General features: G+C 48.8%; 1 protein-coding gene across 1 annotated transcript in view; it reads right to left on the bottom strand.

The window, feature by feature from the left end:
- Positions 1–15,938, bottom strand: part of SHANK3 (SH3 and multiple ankyrin repeat domains 3) — a 350,793-nt gene that overhangs the window by 157,529 nt on the left and 177,326 nt on the right. The window lies entirely within an intron of this gene.

The following is a 15,938-nucleotide window of genomic DNA, read 5'->3' as shown; positions in this document are numbered from 1 at the left end:
CATGTCGCCCCCCCCCCACGTTATTCCTGATAATTTTATCATTCCCCGCCACGACCCAAGGCCTCCTCAGAGCCTCCTCAGGACACAGAAAATGGTGAAGTGACAGTAAAGGCAGAGCATGTGCAGAGTGCTAATAATAATAATAATAATAATAATAATAATAATAATACCCTCCCGGGTTGGAGCCGGACTCAAGGCAGCTAACATCATCAATCAGGAAAGGATACCCACCTACAGCAACACAGTATTTGGGCTACAAGGAATCTCCTCCAAGCCAGAGAGCAAGACTCCCAGGTTGGCAGGAGCTCACAGACTCCAACCCTCCCCGCCCCAACACATCTCCCTTTCCTGCCTCCTCAGCTTCCCCCCACCCAAGCCCTTTCTTGCCTAGTTCCTTCTCGCTTCCTGCCCTCTATGCCCAAGCAAAAGGATTTAGACTAAGAGGACAATTAGACACAGCGTCATGTAGTGGTTATCATGTCGGAACAGGACCCAGGAGACCAGGGTTCAAATCCCCACTTGGCCACAAAGCTCCCTGGGGGTGGCCATCGGCCAGTCACTGCCTCTCAGGGTCATTGTGGGGATTAAATGAGGAGCAGAAGAGTTTCTTGGACAAAACGTGGGATAGAGATGTAATAATAGCATGCTGTACATTGAAAGATAACTACCATATATGAAAATGATGTGCAGTTGGTATCTAATTCCTACTAGTCAAAACAAAATAAAAAATAAAATAAATCCTTCCAGTAGCCCCTTAAGAGACCAATTAAGTTTGTTCTTGGCATGTGCTTTCGTGTGCATGCACACTTCTTCAGATACACTGAAACAGAAGTCACCAGACCCTTATATATAGTGAGAGGGTGGGGAGGGGTATTACTCAGAAGGGTGGTGGGAATGGGGGATTGGCTGATAGGTGTGGTAAACCTGTTGGTGACTGTTAACGACTTCAATTGGTCTTACAGGAAAAAGCAAGGGGTGAGATGACGTCAGTTTCAGTGTATCTGAAGAATCATAGAATCATAGAGTTGGAAGAGACCACAGGGCCATCCAGTCCAACTCCCTGCCAAGCAGGAAACACCAAGAAGTGTGCATGCACACGAAAGCTCATACCAAGAACAAACTTAGTTAGTCTCTAAGGTGCTACTGGAAGGATTTTTTTATTTTGTTTTGACTATGGCAGACCAACACGGCTACCTACCTGGAACTGTAACTCCTACTAGGTTAGCAAAAATGTGTAGAACTGCTACCAATATACCGGTATGTTGGAAATGTAAAGAGAAAGAAGGCACTTTCTATCACATGTGGTGGATGTGTAAAACAACAAAAGCATTTTGGGAAATGATATATAATGAATCGAAGAATTACCAAGGGAGCAGAAAATACTTTTTATGTGTGTGACGACAACTGCAAGGATGCTCCCCCCCCGGCCCCACCCCCAGAGATGGAAGGAAGACAAAGTTCAAACCAGAGAAGAATGGATACTCAAGATGATGGACTATGCTGAAATGGCTAAATTGACCAGGAGAATCAGAAACCAAGAAATTTAATAAAGAATGGAAAAAAGTTTATAGATTACCTTAGAAAGCACTGTAAAAGTTTAAAAACATTAACAGGACTGATATAACACTTGTAATGTATGAATTTTATGGTAAAAACAGGATATAAACAAAATTTCTGATAAATGTTATAAGATGCAGCCGGAAAAGACTTGCAATGGGAACCATGGCAGGGCAGGGGGAGGTCTAAGGATTCAAGGAATCCTATAAATGTATAAAACTGATTTTATTTGAATGTAAACGATATGTGAAAAAACTGAAGTGTGTGTGTGTGTGTGTGTGTGTGAATGAGATGTAATAATAGCAATGAGCCGTTTGGGGCAGGTGGCCAGTTAGAGAGCACAAAGCTGGACAGCCCCCTTTCTGGGATGCAGGAGGCTATGGTTCTGCCCAAGTGCTACCTCTTGGCACCCCTTCCCAGTGCCCACCTTGACCGGTGATGGGCTCCCAGCTTCAGGGATGCAACCGAACAAGCGGCGACACAATGATGGAGGAGCAAGCAGCCACAAGTGTGTCCTTCCCTCTCCAGTAATTTGCAACAGAGTCAGACCGCTGCTCCACCTAGCTCCATACAGTCTGCACCGGCCGGCAGTAGCAGCTCTCCAGGGTTTCAGAAATATCGACACACAGCTGGGCGAAGGGAGCCTCCCGGGAAATGAGGGAAGGTTTTCCATGAAAACTTAAGCCCCACAGATCTCTGTTTGGTTGAAACCAACCACTGTCTCCTCCCTGAAATGCCCAGAGGATGACTGATTCCTGCAATGCACCTTCTCTTTTTACAGCCCTTGCAAGAGAGGTTAGAAATAAGAATGAAAGGTTTCTCAGGCTATGTTCGAAGCAAGAGGAAGAGCAAGCAAGTGGTAGTAGGTCCTCTGCACGGAGAAGGCTAAAGCTATGGTTTTCCCAGTAGTGATGTATGGAAGTGAAAGCTGGACCATAAAGAAGACTAATCGCCGAAGAATTGATGCTTTTGAATTATGGTGCTGGAGGAGACTCTTGAGAAGTCCCATGGACTGCAAAAAGATCAAACTTATCCATCCTTAAAGAAATCAGCCCTGAGTGCTGCTCACTGGAAGGACAGATCCTGAAGCTGAGGCTCCAGTACTTTGGCCACCTCATGAGAAGAGAAGACTCCCTAGAAAAGACCCTGATGTTGGGAAAGATGGAGGGCACAAGGAGAAGGGGACGACAGAGGATGAGATGGTTGGACAGTGTTCTCGAAGCGACTGGCATGAGTTTGGCCAAACTGCGGGAGGCAGTGGAGGATAGGGGTGCCTGGCATGCTCTGGTCCAGGGGGTCACGAAGAGTCGGACACAACTGAACAACAAATGGAGAAGACTGGAAAATGTTACTAGGTGACAACTTTGCCTCTTAGAATCATAGAATCATAGAATCCTAGAGTTGGAAGAGACCCCAAGGGCCATCCAGTCCAACCCCCTGCCAAGCAGGAAACACCATCAAAGCATTCCTGACAGATGGCTGTCAAGCCTCTGCTTAAAGACCTCCAAAGGAGGAGACTCCACCACACTCCTTGGCAGCAAATTCCACTGCCGAACAGCTCTCACTGTCAGGAAGGTCTTCCTAATGTTGTCTTCACCCAAAAGAAAAGCGATGCCCAACCAGCTGATAACTGAAGAAATAATGTAAGGAGGGAGCTGCAGCCCAAGATAGGGAAAAATTGTGGTAAGGGAGCACCTAGTAAAGGTAAAGGGACCCCTGATTGTTAGGTCCAGTCGCGGATGACTCTGGGGTTGTGGCGTTCATTTTGCTTTACTGGCTGAGGGAGCTGGCATACAACTTCCGGGTCATGTGGCCAGTATGACTAAGCCACTTCTGGTGAGCCAGAGCAGAGCAAGGAAACGCCGTTTACCTTCCCGCCGGAGTGGTACCTATTTATCTACTTGCACTGTGTGCTTTCAAACTGCTAGGTTGGCAGGAGCAGGGACCGGGCAATAGGAGCTCACCCCTTCGTGGGGATTCAAACTGCCAACCTTCTGACCGACAAGCCCTAGGCTCAGTGGTTTAACCCACAGCGCCACCCATGTCCCAAGGGAGCACCTAGCTACTTTAAATGAATTCAAATCTCCAGGGCCTGATGAGCTCCACCCAAGGGTACCAAAGGAGCTTGAGGGTGTAATCTCAGATCTTCTGTCTATAATCTTTGAGAATGCTTGGAGAACAGGTGAGGTCCCTGAAGACCGGAGGTGGGCAACGGTTGTCCCCAACTTCAAAGGGAGGGGGGGAGGACCCAGGTAAAAAAAGCTACTGAAGGCGAGTCCACCACTTTCCAAGGGAGTTTGTTCCACTGTCGTGCCATGTAGAGATATTTAAAAAGGTAAAGATAGGACCCCTGGGCGGTTAAGTCCAGTCAAGGCGACTATGAGGTTGTGGCGCTCATCTTCTTTCAGGCCGAGGTAGTCGGCGTTTGTCCACAGACAGCTTTCCAGTTCATGTGGCCAGCAGGACTAAACCGCTTCTGCTGCAACAAGACACCGTGATGGAAACCAGAGCACACGGAAATGCCGTTTACCTTCCCGCCGCAGCGGTACCTATTTATGTACTTGCACTGGTGTGCTTTCGAACTGCTAGGTTGGCAGGAGCTGGGACCAAGCAATGGGAGCTCACTCCGTCACGGGGATTCGAATCGCCAACCTTCCAACTGGCAAGCCCAAGAGGCTCAGCGGTTTAGACCACAGCACCACCCGCGTCCCCTGGTAGAGATATAAATAACCGTCTCCGAGGATGTGCAGAGTTTAGCCCCCACGTATCCGAGAGGAGGATGGGGAGTTGCTAAGAGGTGGAATTTCCAAGCAAGGCTGAGCTCACACTCCTGCCTCTCTCTTGGAAACTGAGGGATTTTTTTTTTTTTGAGGGGGGTGTCCCTCTGCCGGCAAATCCCCAAAACCTGCCATTTCCCCCCCCTCCAGCTTCTTGCCCTTCTCTGCTTAGTCATGATAGGTGAGGAGCAGCAGCAGCAGAAGTGCAGAAAGGGCAGCCAGCACAGCATCTGAATGCTAATGGGGTCTCTCTCTCTGCCCCCCCCCCCCAGCTGCAGGGGAAAGAGGAAGAAGATGGCAGACTGAAGAAGGGAGGAGGAAGGTGGTGCCCCCCCCAGCTTGGTGCTCCAGAAGCCAGGCAACCCCTTCCATAAATCTCAAGCAAGTAGATTTTGCAAAGTCATTCTAGCTCCACGTTTTTATTTTGGTTTTTAAATGAGTGGCATTGGTAAGGTTTACTTGAGAGCAGGTTTCTTCAATAACCCCAGGTTGCGGGGTGTTGCTTGGAAAATGAGACTAAGCTGCCATTTCCTTTTCCTCTCTTTGTTTCAATTTAGATTTCACCGACAGCTATGGCCGAGTGGCCCTTTCCCAGTGATAACTTGCAATCAGATTCTCCGATGACATTGACCGCGTTGTGCAGAGCATTGCGTTGCTTTTACCCGAGGGTCATCATTTCAGGTGTTCAAGTATAAACATAACTTTTAATTCCATTTTTCAGGCACTGCAAAAGCTGAAACGGTATGGATTTCATTTGTATTCCTGTGTGTATCGACTTTTTAAAGAGTTTGATGGAGATGGGGGTATTATTGACGCACTTTTGGCCGCTGACGAAGACTTATATGAGTTGAAATGCATTTGGGTTTTCAATATTCTTTTTCATATAGCGTATTATATGGGCATGCGGCTTCACTGAATTTCCCCGCTTTTCATTGTTAGTTTGTGGACCATCCCTAGGCATTCCGTATATATTTGAATCATCCCTATTAAATGTGATTCTGTGAACTGTAGTTGTTCCCTTAGCTTCTAAGTTTGTTGTATCTTGAATTTTATTGACTGCATTTGCACCCCACCTTTTTCTTGAAGGAGCTCATGGTGGTTTCGTGGTTCTACCCACTCCTCCATTTAATCTGCACAACAATCCTGGGAGGCAGTGACCGGCCCCCCAAGGTCACCCCAGTGAGCTTCATGGCAGAGTGAGGATTCGAACCCTGGTCCCCCAGATGATAGTCCGACACTCTTACCATTGCACCACTGCTGCCTGCATAAGCTTGACAGAATAGAAAAGTTTCCAGCAGGCATTTAAAGGTTGGCGCAGAAGGAGCCTGCTGAATGTCTATTGGCAGAGAGTTCCACAGGACTAGGCTGGTGGTACTAAAGACTCGGTCTCTTGTTGTCATTGTCAAACAAGCTTCACCAATTTGGGGAACGGCCAGCAACACTCCTGCAGGTGATCTCAGTGATCAAGCTGGGATATAAAGGCTCAGGTGGTCCATTAGCTGGATCCTGAAACTTAGTTTTTGACCAGGCTTCCCCAAATTCGGCCCTCCAGCTGTTTTGGGACTACAATTCCCATCATCCCTGACCACTGGTCCTGTTAGCTAGGGATGATGGGAGTTGTAGTCCCAAAACAGCTGGAGGGCCGAGTTTGGGGGTGCCTGTTTTTGACCCTGGCTCAGTAGCAGGCAGGCAACTAATGCAGGTGTGGCAACCTTATTCATTTAAAAACGAAACTAGAACGTCACAAATTAGGGCAGTGCTGGATTTACGTATAAGCTAAACAAGCTATAGCTTAGGGCCCCACTCTCTTGGGGGATCCCCAAAAAAATTAAAGGAAAAAAAAACATTTCCAAAATATAAGATAAAAAATAAAACCTACATACAGCAGCAGTGTTTTGTGTTGTATAGGCTCCTCTGATGCAAGTAATGGGCCCTGCCTGCTAACCTGCTCCTAAAATATCACTGGTTTGCTCCTTTCTATATATAGGGTGCCTACATTCTTCATGTGCAAATGGCTTGAGATACCTATTAGGTCCATAAATTACCATATAGCACACATTCAACACAAAAAACAGTGACCATTTGTTGCTTACAAAGGACAGCTGGACATACGAAGGGCTCCGTTACCTTCAGTAGCTGAGGGCTTCATCAAAGCTAAATCCGGCCCTGGCTTAGGGCAATGCTTATTGAGGATTCATCCTGCTTTGCTGGCAGGGATGTTAGATGGCATTGGCTATTTACTGATCACTCATTCTGATTCCTTTGTGGGGAGGTCAGGCTACAATGTGTCCAGCAACTTTTACCCCCCTCCCTTTAAAGCAAATTGCCTAATTTTGCAGCTCCCGGGCTACTACAGGGAACAGATCATAATCGTCTTTTAGTTTGACACTTCTGCAAATTTTGCAATAGATGTTTAGAAATGCATGGGAAGAAAGAACAGGAATATCCCCCCTCCCCCTCAAGAACTGGCTGAGAGGCAGCAAACTTGATGAATCATTGTATTTTAATATTCTGCTGGAAGCCACCCAGAGTGGCTGGGGAAACCCAGCCAGATGGACGGAGTATAAATAAATAAATAAAATTATCATTATCATTATCATTATCATTATTAAAAATGCCCCCTAAGGCCACCCCAGTGAGCTTCAAGACTGAGTGAGGGGATTTGAACCCTAGTCTCTGCCAGGTGCTAGTCCGACACTCTAACCACTACACCACACTGCCTCTCTCTGGCCATTTCACAAGCTTGGGGTTCGATGCATCTCCTCCCCCCAAATAATAATCCAGGACTGCTGCAAGTAAAGACTTGGGTGCAGACCAGACAGCTGCTAAAGTTGAGAGTCCTCACTACTTCCTTTACTTATTAAAATGCCGAAGCGATAAAACAATGTGATTAAGAACGAAACAGAGCACACCTGAAAACATGCGAAACAGTCACATGCCCTCGCGGCTGATAGCTTTGCCAAAGCTGATGGGAGTTGTAGTTCAAGAGAGCACAGCTGGAGGGAAACATCTGTAGGGCACCCGGTTGCCCGAGGATGCCCCATGCAGAGGGGAAGAAGAACCTTTCCGGATCTTAGTGGGGCATACCTGAAGCAAAAAGAGTTCATCTAGAGCACGGGTGTCAAACACAAGGCCCGCGGGCCGAATCAGGCCTGCCAGAGCTCGTCATGTGGCCCGTGTAGCCGCCGCCGGCCACCAGCCTTCACCTTTTATTCTCGCTTTTTTAAAGCTATTTTTGAATATCTACTTGCCATTATTCTATGTTTCTGCTTTCAGAGCTAGTTATTACTTACATTATTACAAAAAACAGTAATAATTGAATGCAGTGACAATAATTTTTGATAATAAAGAGTGGACACATAGTCCTACAGATACAACCGGCCCTTTGAGGGTGACCAAACTGCTGATGCGGCCCCCGATGAATTTGAGTTTGACACCCGTGATCTAGAGGCAGGAAGGTCTTATCACAGCTAAAGGGTATTATTTGGGGGCTGCTGGCTGTGAAGGGAGGCAGCTCCGAGTTAGCTACCTGACACAGATTTTGCATCTGGCCTCAATTTCAGCCTCCCTGGGTCAGCCTGAGGCAAGGCCCTCCCTAGAGCATTGCTGCTTCTGGCTTTGCTAGGAAGCCGCCAGAGAAGATCTGCTTTGCTTAAAAATAAATAAATGCAGATTAGTCACTCATAAGGCACTGGCAGAAATTGCTCTTAGGCGTACGTTAACTGTTTAAGTGAAGTATGGCATGCTCAGGTTGGGAGCAGCAGTGGGAAAACTCTGTGGTTTGAGTAACCGTGCCATATTTCTTAGAAGTAAGGAAAAGGTAAAGGGACCCCTGACCATTAGGTCCAGTCGTGTCCGACTCTGGGGTTGCGGCGCTCATCTCATGTTAGTGGCCGAGGGAGCCGGCATACAGCTTCCGGGTCATGTGGCCAGCATGACTAAGCCACTTCTGGCGAACCAGAGCAGCGCATGGAAATGCCGTTGACCTTCCCGTCAGAGCGGTACCTATTTATCTACTTGCACCTTGACGTGTTTTCGAACTGCTAGGTGGGCAGGAGCTGGGACCGAGCAACAGGAGCTCACCCCATAGTGGAGATTCGAACCGCCGACCTTCTGATCAGCAAGCCCTAGGCTCTGTGGTTTAACCCACAGCGCCACCCGCACACTTAGAAGTAGCAGGGAGGAAAACCCTCCGTAGCCCTGCTCGGAAGTTTGTGAGTTTTTCCACAATGTCCAAGTCTTCTGCTGGCCTGTGGTGTTGGCGTACCCACGCTGATGGTGCCACACTCGGGCTTGGCACCACTCTGGAGTCTGCTTTGGTGCCAGATGGGCACCAAGGGGCAAACGGTGCGGTGCTCAAGACGTCCTGCCCAGGGCCGTCTTAGGGAGATCGGCCGCCGTGGCGCGGCGATCCCTCCGGCACCCCCGGCATGCCGCCTCTCCGCCCCCTCCCTCCCGCGCTTGCCGCCCCTCGGGAGGGAGGGTGAGCGGAGGATGAGGGGCGTGTCGCTGGAGCGGTGCGGGGCTCTGCGCGCCCTTCCAGTGCTCCCAGCCCGACTGGGACCTCCCTTGCTCGCAGCCCGCCTGGGACCGGCATGAGCGGGAGCGGCTGTGCCGCCGGCACGCGAGCGCCCGGCCGACAGCTCACCCATGGGGGCAGGTGCGGGTTGGGGAGAGGGCGCCCAGTATGCCGGCGGGCTCACGGGGGTGCCCCTGGGGGGGCTGGCGCCCTGGCGCGCCGCGCCACTAGTCCCTATGGATGAGACGGCCCTGGTCCTGCCCTCCCACTTCCCCATTCATCCCAGGCTCAGGATGGTTTTGTAAGCCCCACGCCCCTTTAGAAAGCTCACTCAGTTTCAGAGCAATCAACGGGACTTTCATCAGCAAGAGTAAAAGGCTTGGCACAGAAGCTCACAATTTGGCTGGCTCATTTGCCCATCTTGTCATGTTCAGCTGTGCTGCCTATTGACCAAAGAGAGCCACGGATTCCAGAACCTTTTCTCTGGCTTGGAACGTTAAATGGGGCTCCGTTGCAGGTGCTTTCAGCGTGGTATAATCTCATGGGCGTGAGTTTGCTTTCGCAAGCACCAAGACCTTCAGTGTCTGCCCATACCAAGCAACTGCCTTTGGGCACCTGGCCCACAAAGGCTGAAGGCACATAGAATTGTAGAGTTGGAAGGGACCCCGAGGGTCATCTAGTCCAACCCCCGGAAACACATCATTCAATGTTAAATAGTAAGAGCTAGAGAAGAAATTCTGGGCGCAAAGAGCCCTCATAAGAACATCTGAGCCTTCAGGTCATGGGCCCATCCAGTCCAGCATCCCATTCTCACAGTGGCAGACTAGATGCCTGTTGAGTCAATACACAGTTTAGCTGAGTGTTATAGGCTGGACACATGTGGTAACAATGAGCTCGTGTGCCAGCTTTTGCCAGCCCACTGACCTCCAGATGTTGGCGGACCATGGCTCACATCCTCCTTGATCAATGGTCATGCTGGCTGGGGCAGAAGTCTAGCAGCATCAGGAGGGCTCCAGGTTGGAGAAGGCTGTTCTAGTCTATCCTTAGCAAGAATGTCATATGACAGAAGCTAAGAGGGCAGGCAAACCCTCTGGAGAAAGGAAGAATGGGATGAGGGAGGGGAACCCATCCAGACAGACTGGTCTCAGTGGCCAAATAACTCTTAGGTCCGTCTAAGCACCATTGAAAGGGTTTTAGAGAGCAGCAGAGTTTAGGGAAGATGTGATTCTTTAGCTGCGATTCCTGCCTTGGACCAGATGGGCCCTTTGGGGAGTCTTTCCAACTCCACAATTCTACGATCCCATGAAATTTCTCAAGCTTCAAATCTGGGGAAGAGGGAGGGGAAGACATGGGGGATTTTTTTTTCCAGGGGTGAAAGGGGGTTGCCTTCGCAACAAGGGAAAGAGGAGCAGTCCCACCTGCGAAGGGAGAGCAGGGCAGCTTTCCGTGATGGTGCTGCTGGAGGGTTGCAAGGATGCTGGAGACCAAGGCAGAGATGGTTGCTGGATAAGGCAATGTGGGTTGTTAGGGAAGAGGTCTCCCTGGTAACATTTGGCAAGAACAGAGAGAGCAACTACAAGAAAGAAGATTCCACCTAAACATTAGGAAGAACTTCCTGACAGTAAGAGCTGTTCGACAGTGGAATTTGCTGCCAAGGAGTGTGGTGGAGTCTCCTTCTTTGGAGGTCTTTAAGCAGAGGCTTGACAGCCATCTGTCAGGCATGCTTTGATGGTGTTTCCTGCTTGGCAGGGGGTTGGACTGGATGGCCCTTGTGGTCTCTTCCAACTCTATGATTCTATTATTCTAACTGCTCACTAGATCTAAAGGGGTTAGGAGGAGATGTAAGCAAGCGAGGAAGGCCGAGGGAAATCTTCCTAAAGGCCATTCAGCAAAGGATAAAGGCACACAGGGATAGGGAGAAATCTCATGCCATAGAGATTTAAAAAAGAAAAAAGATACTTGGATATTATCCTTTAGGGATGGAAGTTCCTGTCTCCTGACTGAGCACAAAAGTGTGTTGCCTCTCCTCCAGGTCAGCGACTCTCATCCACACTTTCGCTTGACCCATATTCTGACCTGTTGAACTGAAGCTTCATTAAGTAAAATCCCTCTGTGGATCTTCCGTGCATCTGATAAGATCCGGTTCAGAGGGCAAGATGGGGTTTCCAATAAGGCACGGCCACAGAACGGTCTCGGACCCAAGGGAACTAGCCAGCACACAACGCAAACAAAATATGGGTCAGGCAAAAGTGGGCTGTGGTTTTCCAAATGCTGGGGGGCAGGGAGAGAACATGCCAGGACAACAGACCCTCCCAAGAATCACGGGAACTGTAGTTTGTCCAGGGCGATGGTGATTGCAGCTGTGCATGCTAAACTACAGTTCCCAGGATTCTTTGGAGAAAGCCATGTGCTCTAAATGTGTGGATTTGTCCCTGATGTCATGGAGGATGACAGGCAGACAGTCCTGCCCACCAGCTAAAGTGGTCTGTGGTCTGTGGTATGGGGGGGTTGGCTTGGGGAACGAGAGCTCAGTATCTGGCCTGCTATGCCCCATCTCCTCATCGGAGATGCAAAGGGCTTGTTTTCACTCACCTGTTTGTACATTATTTCCCCCAAGAGCTTCAATTGTTAATTACACGGTTTGTGCCCGCCTCCGTTGGGCTGGAGCTGCCTCTCATCGCTCGCCCCCACCCGCTCCGTGCTGAGAAATCTGTGCCCACCCAGTGCACACTGAGCAGTAAGCAAAGCTATCTTTAATAACCGAAGAAAGCAATCCGTAGGGGTGCAATTTTAGTATAAAAACAAGGGCGCTTTCCACCAGCGATCTAACACTGTAATTGGCGGTATGTCCTGCAGAAAAGCACAAAGATAATGTCTGAGACACCCACCCACTTGTAAGTAGAAGCTAAAAGGTTTCGGCTGCCCGGTGATCATAGGGGCATTCCTGATCTGGCAAGAGGCAGCCCAGGCACTCGGGGGAATGAAGCTAAATTAGTGAGGCTCCAACGACCAGAGGCAGCAATCAATGGCCAAGCTGGTTGGCTGCCTGTAGTGGCTGGTAGGGAAACAGCTCTGTTTGTGAGAGGAAGCAGATGGTGACACAAGGCAAAGAAAAGGGGAGGGGAGAGAGAGAAAAAGCTTTGAATGGAGTAAACAAGACCAAATCCCAAGGGCCAGCCCTGCTTCCTCTGCTACTGACCACCTGTCCTGGAGTGACAGCCTCTGCAAGGAGGAGCGAAGGGGTGTGTGTGAGGGAGGCTGGCAAAGTGAGCCAGGAGAAGAGCAATGGGGAGGCTGAAGCTGAGCCACACAAGGGCGATGTTCCAAGAAGGGGAAGAAGCAAGCAGGCAGCTTGCCGCGTTTGGGAGACTCTCTGGTTCAGAGTGAAGGTAAAGATAGAAGTTTGTAAAATTATGCACGGCATCGAGAAAGTGGAGAGTGAATATGTTTTCTCCCTCCTGGTATAGAAAATAATAACAATAATAGGGATGGTTGGATTTTGCTGCCCAACACCAGAACTTGTGAACCTCCAATGATGCTGAATGTTGGGAGATTCCAAACCTAATAATAATAATAATAATAATAATAATAATAATAATAATAATAATAATTTATTTGTACCCCACCCATTTGGCTGGGTCTCCCCAGCCATTCTGGGCGGCTTCCAACAAATATTAAAATACATTAAAATATCACAGATTGAAAACTTCCCTCAACAGGGAAGTATTTTCTGAATGTCAGGTAGTTGTTTATCTCTGATGGGAGGGCATTCCACAGGGCGGGCACCACTACTGAGAAGGCCCTCTGCCTGGTTCCCTGTAGCTTTGCTTCTCGCAGTGAGGGAAGTCCTTCTTCACGCAGAGCATGGTTCAACTGTGGAACTCCCTCCCACAGGAGGCAGTGATGATCACCAACTTGGATGGCTTTAAAAGGGGGGATTAGACAAATTCACCGGGAAGAGAAGGGCTATTGGTGGCCACTAGCCAGGAGGCCTCCAACGGTTGGAGGCAGAGATGCTTCTGAATCTCTGTTGCTGGAAGTCACAAGAGGGGAGAGAGGGCTCTTGTGCTCAGGTCCTGCTTGAAGGTTTCCCATTAGGGCCCCTGGTTGGCCCCTGTGAGAACAGGATGCTGGACTAGATGGGCCACTGGCTTGGTCCAGCAGGCTTCCTGTATGCACTTGCCCGGAAGCCTCACATTGCCTGTCTTGGATGGGTCTGCAGCCACAGGGGAGACCTCAAAGGCACTCTGCTCTCCAGCCTTCCAGAAGCTCCAAGGCCCTTCCTGCACAGGATGCCTGGACTCAGCTAAGTATGTCAATTCCACAGGAACAGAGGAATCTCCTTGACCATCCAGCCCAGTGCTGCTAACTCTAACTGGCAGCTGCTCTCCAGGGTTTCAGCTGGAGAAAACCCTTTCCCTTTCCCCTCACCTGTCTTTACTGGATTTCGAAGGGGCAGAGGAACCAGAGACCAAATTGCGAACATGCGCTGGATTATGGAGAAAGCTAGAGAGTTCCAGAAAAGCATCTACTTCTGCTTCATTGACTACGCAAAAGCATTTGACTGTGTCGACTACAGAAAACTATGGCAAGTTCTTAAAGAAATGGGAGTGCCGGATCACCTCATTTGTCTCCTGAGAAATCTCTATGTGGGACAAGAAGCTACAGTTAGAACTGGATATGGAACAACTGATTGGTTCAAAATTGGGAAAGGAGTACGACAAGGCTGTCTATTGTCTCCCTGCTTATTTAACTTATATGCAGAATTCATCATGCGAAAGGCTGGGCAGGATGAATTCCAAACCGGAATTAAGATTGCCAGAAAAAATATCAACAACCTCAGATACGCTGATGATACAACCTTGATGGCAGAAAGTGAGGAGGAATTAAAGAACCTTTTAATGAGGGTGAAAGAGGAGAGTGCAAAATATGGTCTGAAGCTCAACATAAAAAAAACTAAGATCAAGGCCACTGGTCCCATCACCTCCTGGCAAATAGAAGGGGAAGAAATGGAGGCAGTGAGAGATTTTACTTTCTTGGGCTCCATAATCACTGCAGATGGTGAATTATGGTGCTGGAGGAGACTCTTCAGAGTCCCATGGACTGCAAAGAGATCAAACTTATCCATCCTTAAAGAAATCAGCCCTGAGTGCTCACTGGAAGGGCAGATCCTGAAGTTGATGCTCCAGTACTTTGGCCACCTCATGAGAAGAGAAGACCCCCTGGAAAAGACCCTGATGTTGGGAAAGATGGAGGGCACAAGGAGAAGGAGACGACAGAGGATGAGATGGTTGGACAGTGTTCTCGAAGCGACTAGCATGAGTTTGACCAAACTGTGGGAGGCAGTGGAAGATAGGCGTACCTGGCGTGCTCTGATCCGTGGGGTCACAAAGAGTCGGACACGACTGAAGGACTGAACAACAACAACAAGTCTTTACTGGAGACTCTGGGGTTAAACCCGGGGCCTCCTGGATGCAGCAGCAAGCAACAAGATACCCACCCCTGCAGAGAGCTGCTGCCTCTCCATTAACCCAGAGCACCTCCTCTCCACAGGGTGCACCTGGCCAGATTAGGGATCAACAGGGGGAGATTTAAAAGCAACTGAAGGATAGACAAACAGGGAGCCATCCGCCAGCTGATCAAAGCCATATTTTGCCTCCAGGAAAGGATGCTTCAAGTGATAACAAGGCTCCTCTACCTTGAAAGGCCTTTGAAGTCAGAGTGATGATGACTGTTCAAAAGGGGGAAAGGTACACAGAGCCATTCCACCCACTGCCTGAGAAAAGGAAGGCAAAAGTCTTGTTTGCAAAGGGATGGGTATCTGAGGCATTTAACCAGGACCCCACGGGGTTAATCAGTAAGCTCTCCAGGCTACTCATACAGGGCTAACACATGGGTCTGTGTCTCTGTTGCAAGGACAGGGATAATATGTGAGAAAGCCCTGGTGTTGTGTTGTGTTGTGTTGTGTTGTGTTGTGTTGTGTTGTGTGTTGGGATATTTGTACACGCCGAGCTGCAAAAGCAACAGTGAGGCCGGTGTAACATGTGTCTGTTTTTATCCTGTGGGAAAGCCAGCAGTCCTATCTGCTTTCTCACACATGTGTTGTCATTGTACTTTACTTTCAGTTCTGGCTCGAGAGATGCTAGACGCTCTTATGCACAGCTCTGAGTATCTGAGCTGGCTAGCAGAGACATATTCTGCATTTACCTATAATAAATAGTTTAGCCTCATTAATGGCCTGTGTGTGTTGTTCTTCACACTGGGGAACAATTGCATACTGAATGTGCCACCGGTCTCACGTAGCCGGGAATGTGCACAAGGCTTTGTTCCAGGTTCGGGGTCAGTCTCACAACTTGTGTTGTGTTGTGTTGTTGCGTTGTGAATAAAGGAACTCGCATGCAATAAAACAACATCAACTAACATGACGAAGTTGGGTGCACTAAATTCAATGCATCTATTCTGAGTAAAATTTAGCCATACCACTCTTAAGTGAATTCTGTTATGGTACCAGTTAGCATTGTTACGGAAATTATAGGGGGGGGGTCACCTAAGCAAAGTCTCCTCCAGAGTAAACTCAATGGGGTACAGAGTAATGCTCTTAAGGGAACCCATCTCTCTGCCATGATCCAGTAGGCGAGAGACAGGGAAATGCCTCAGCAGGTAATCTCTGGGTGCTCCAGGAAGCCACTGGGCTAATATCCCTCAACCGGAATCCCATTGTTCTCTCCCAGATAAGTGCTCAAGGTATCCTTGCCAATATTTAACACCCATTCACATTGGCTCAGGGCTATCTCCCTGATATTGCTCTGTTTTCCCCATATGTTAATCTTGTTTTTCCTATATGTTAATCATGTATAACCCTCCCCTTTCGTGATGTAGTGATGATGATTTAGTGATGTAGTAATGACGTTTCCAAACTGTATTCTGGGATACGATAGGAGTTTTTAAAAGTTCTTGTAACGCTTCTCTCGGTGTGCAGTTTTACCGTAATCTATTGCGCAATAAACCCTGTCTTGTCCTTGCTCCAGTGGCTGGACTTCTTTTATTTAACTCCGCAGAAACCAGTGGGCTTATCCCTAAGGGCC

The sequence above is a fragment of the Lacerta agilis genome, chromosome 10, assembly GCF_009819535.1.
Source record: "Lacerta agilis isolate rLacAgi1 chromosome 10, rLacAgi1.pri, whole genome shotgun sequence".
NCBI classification, from domain to species: domain Eukaryota; kingdom Metazoa; phylum Chordata; class Lepidosauria; order Squamata; family Lacertidae; genus Lacerta; species Lacerta agilis.
Note: the sequence above shows the minus strand (reverse complement) of the source record. Positions and strands in the feature narration are given on the sequence as shown.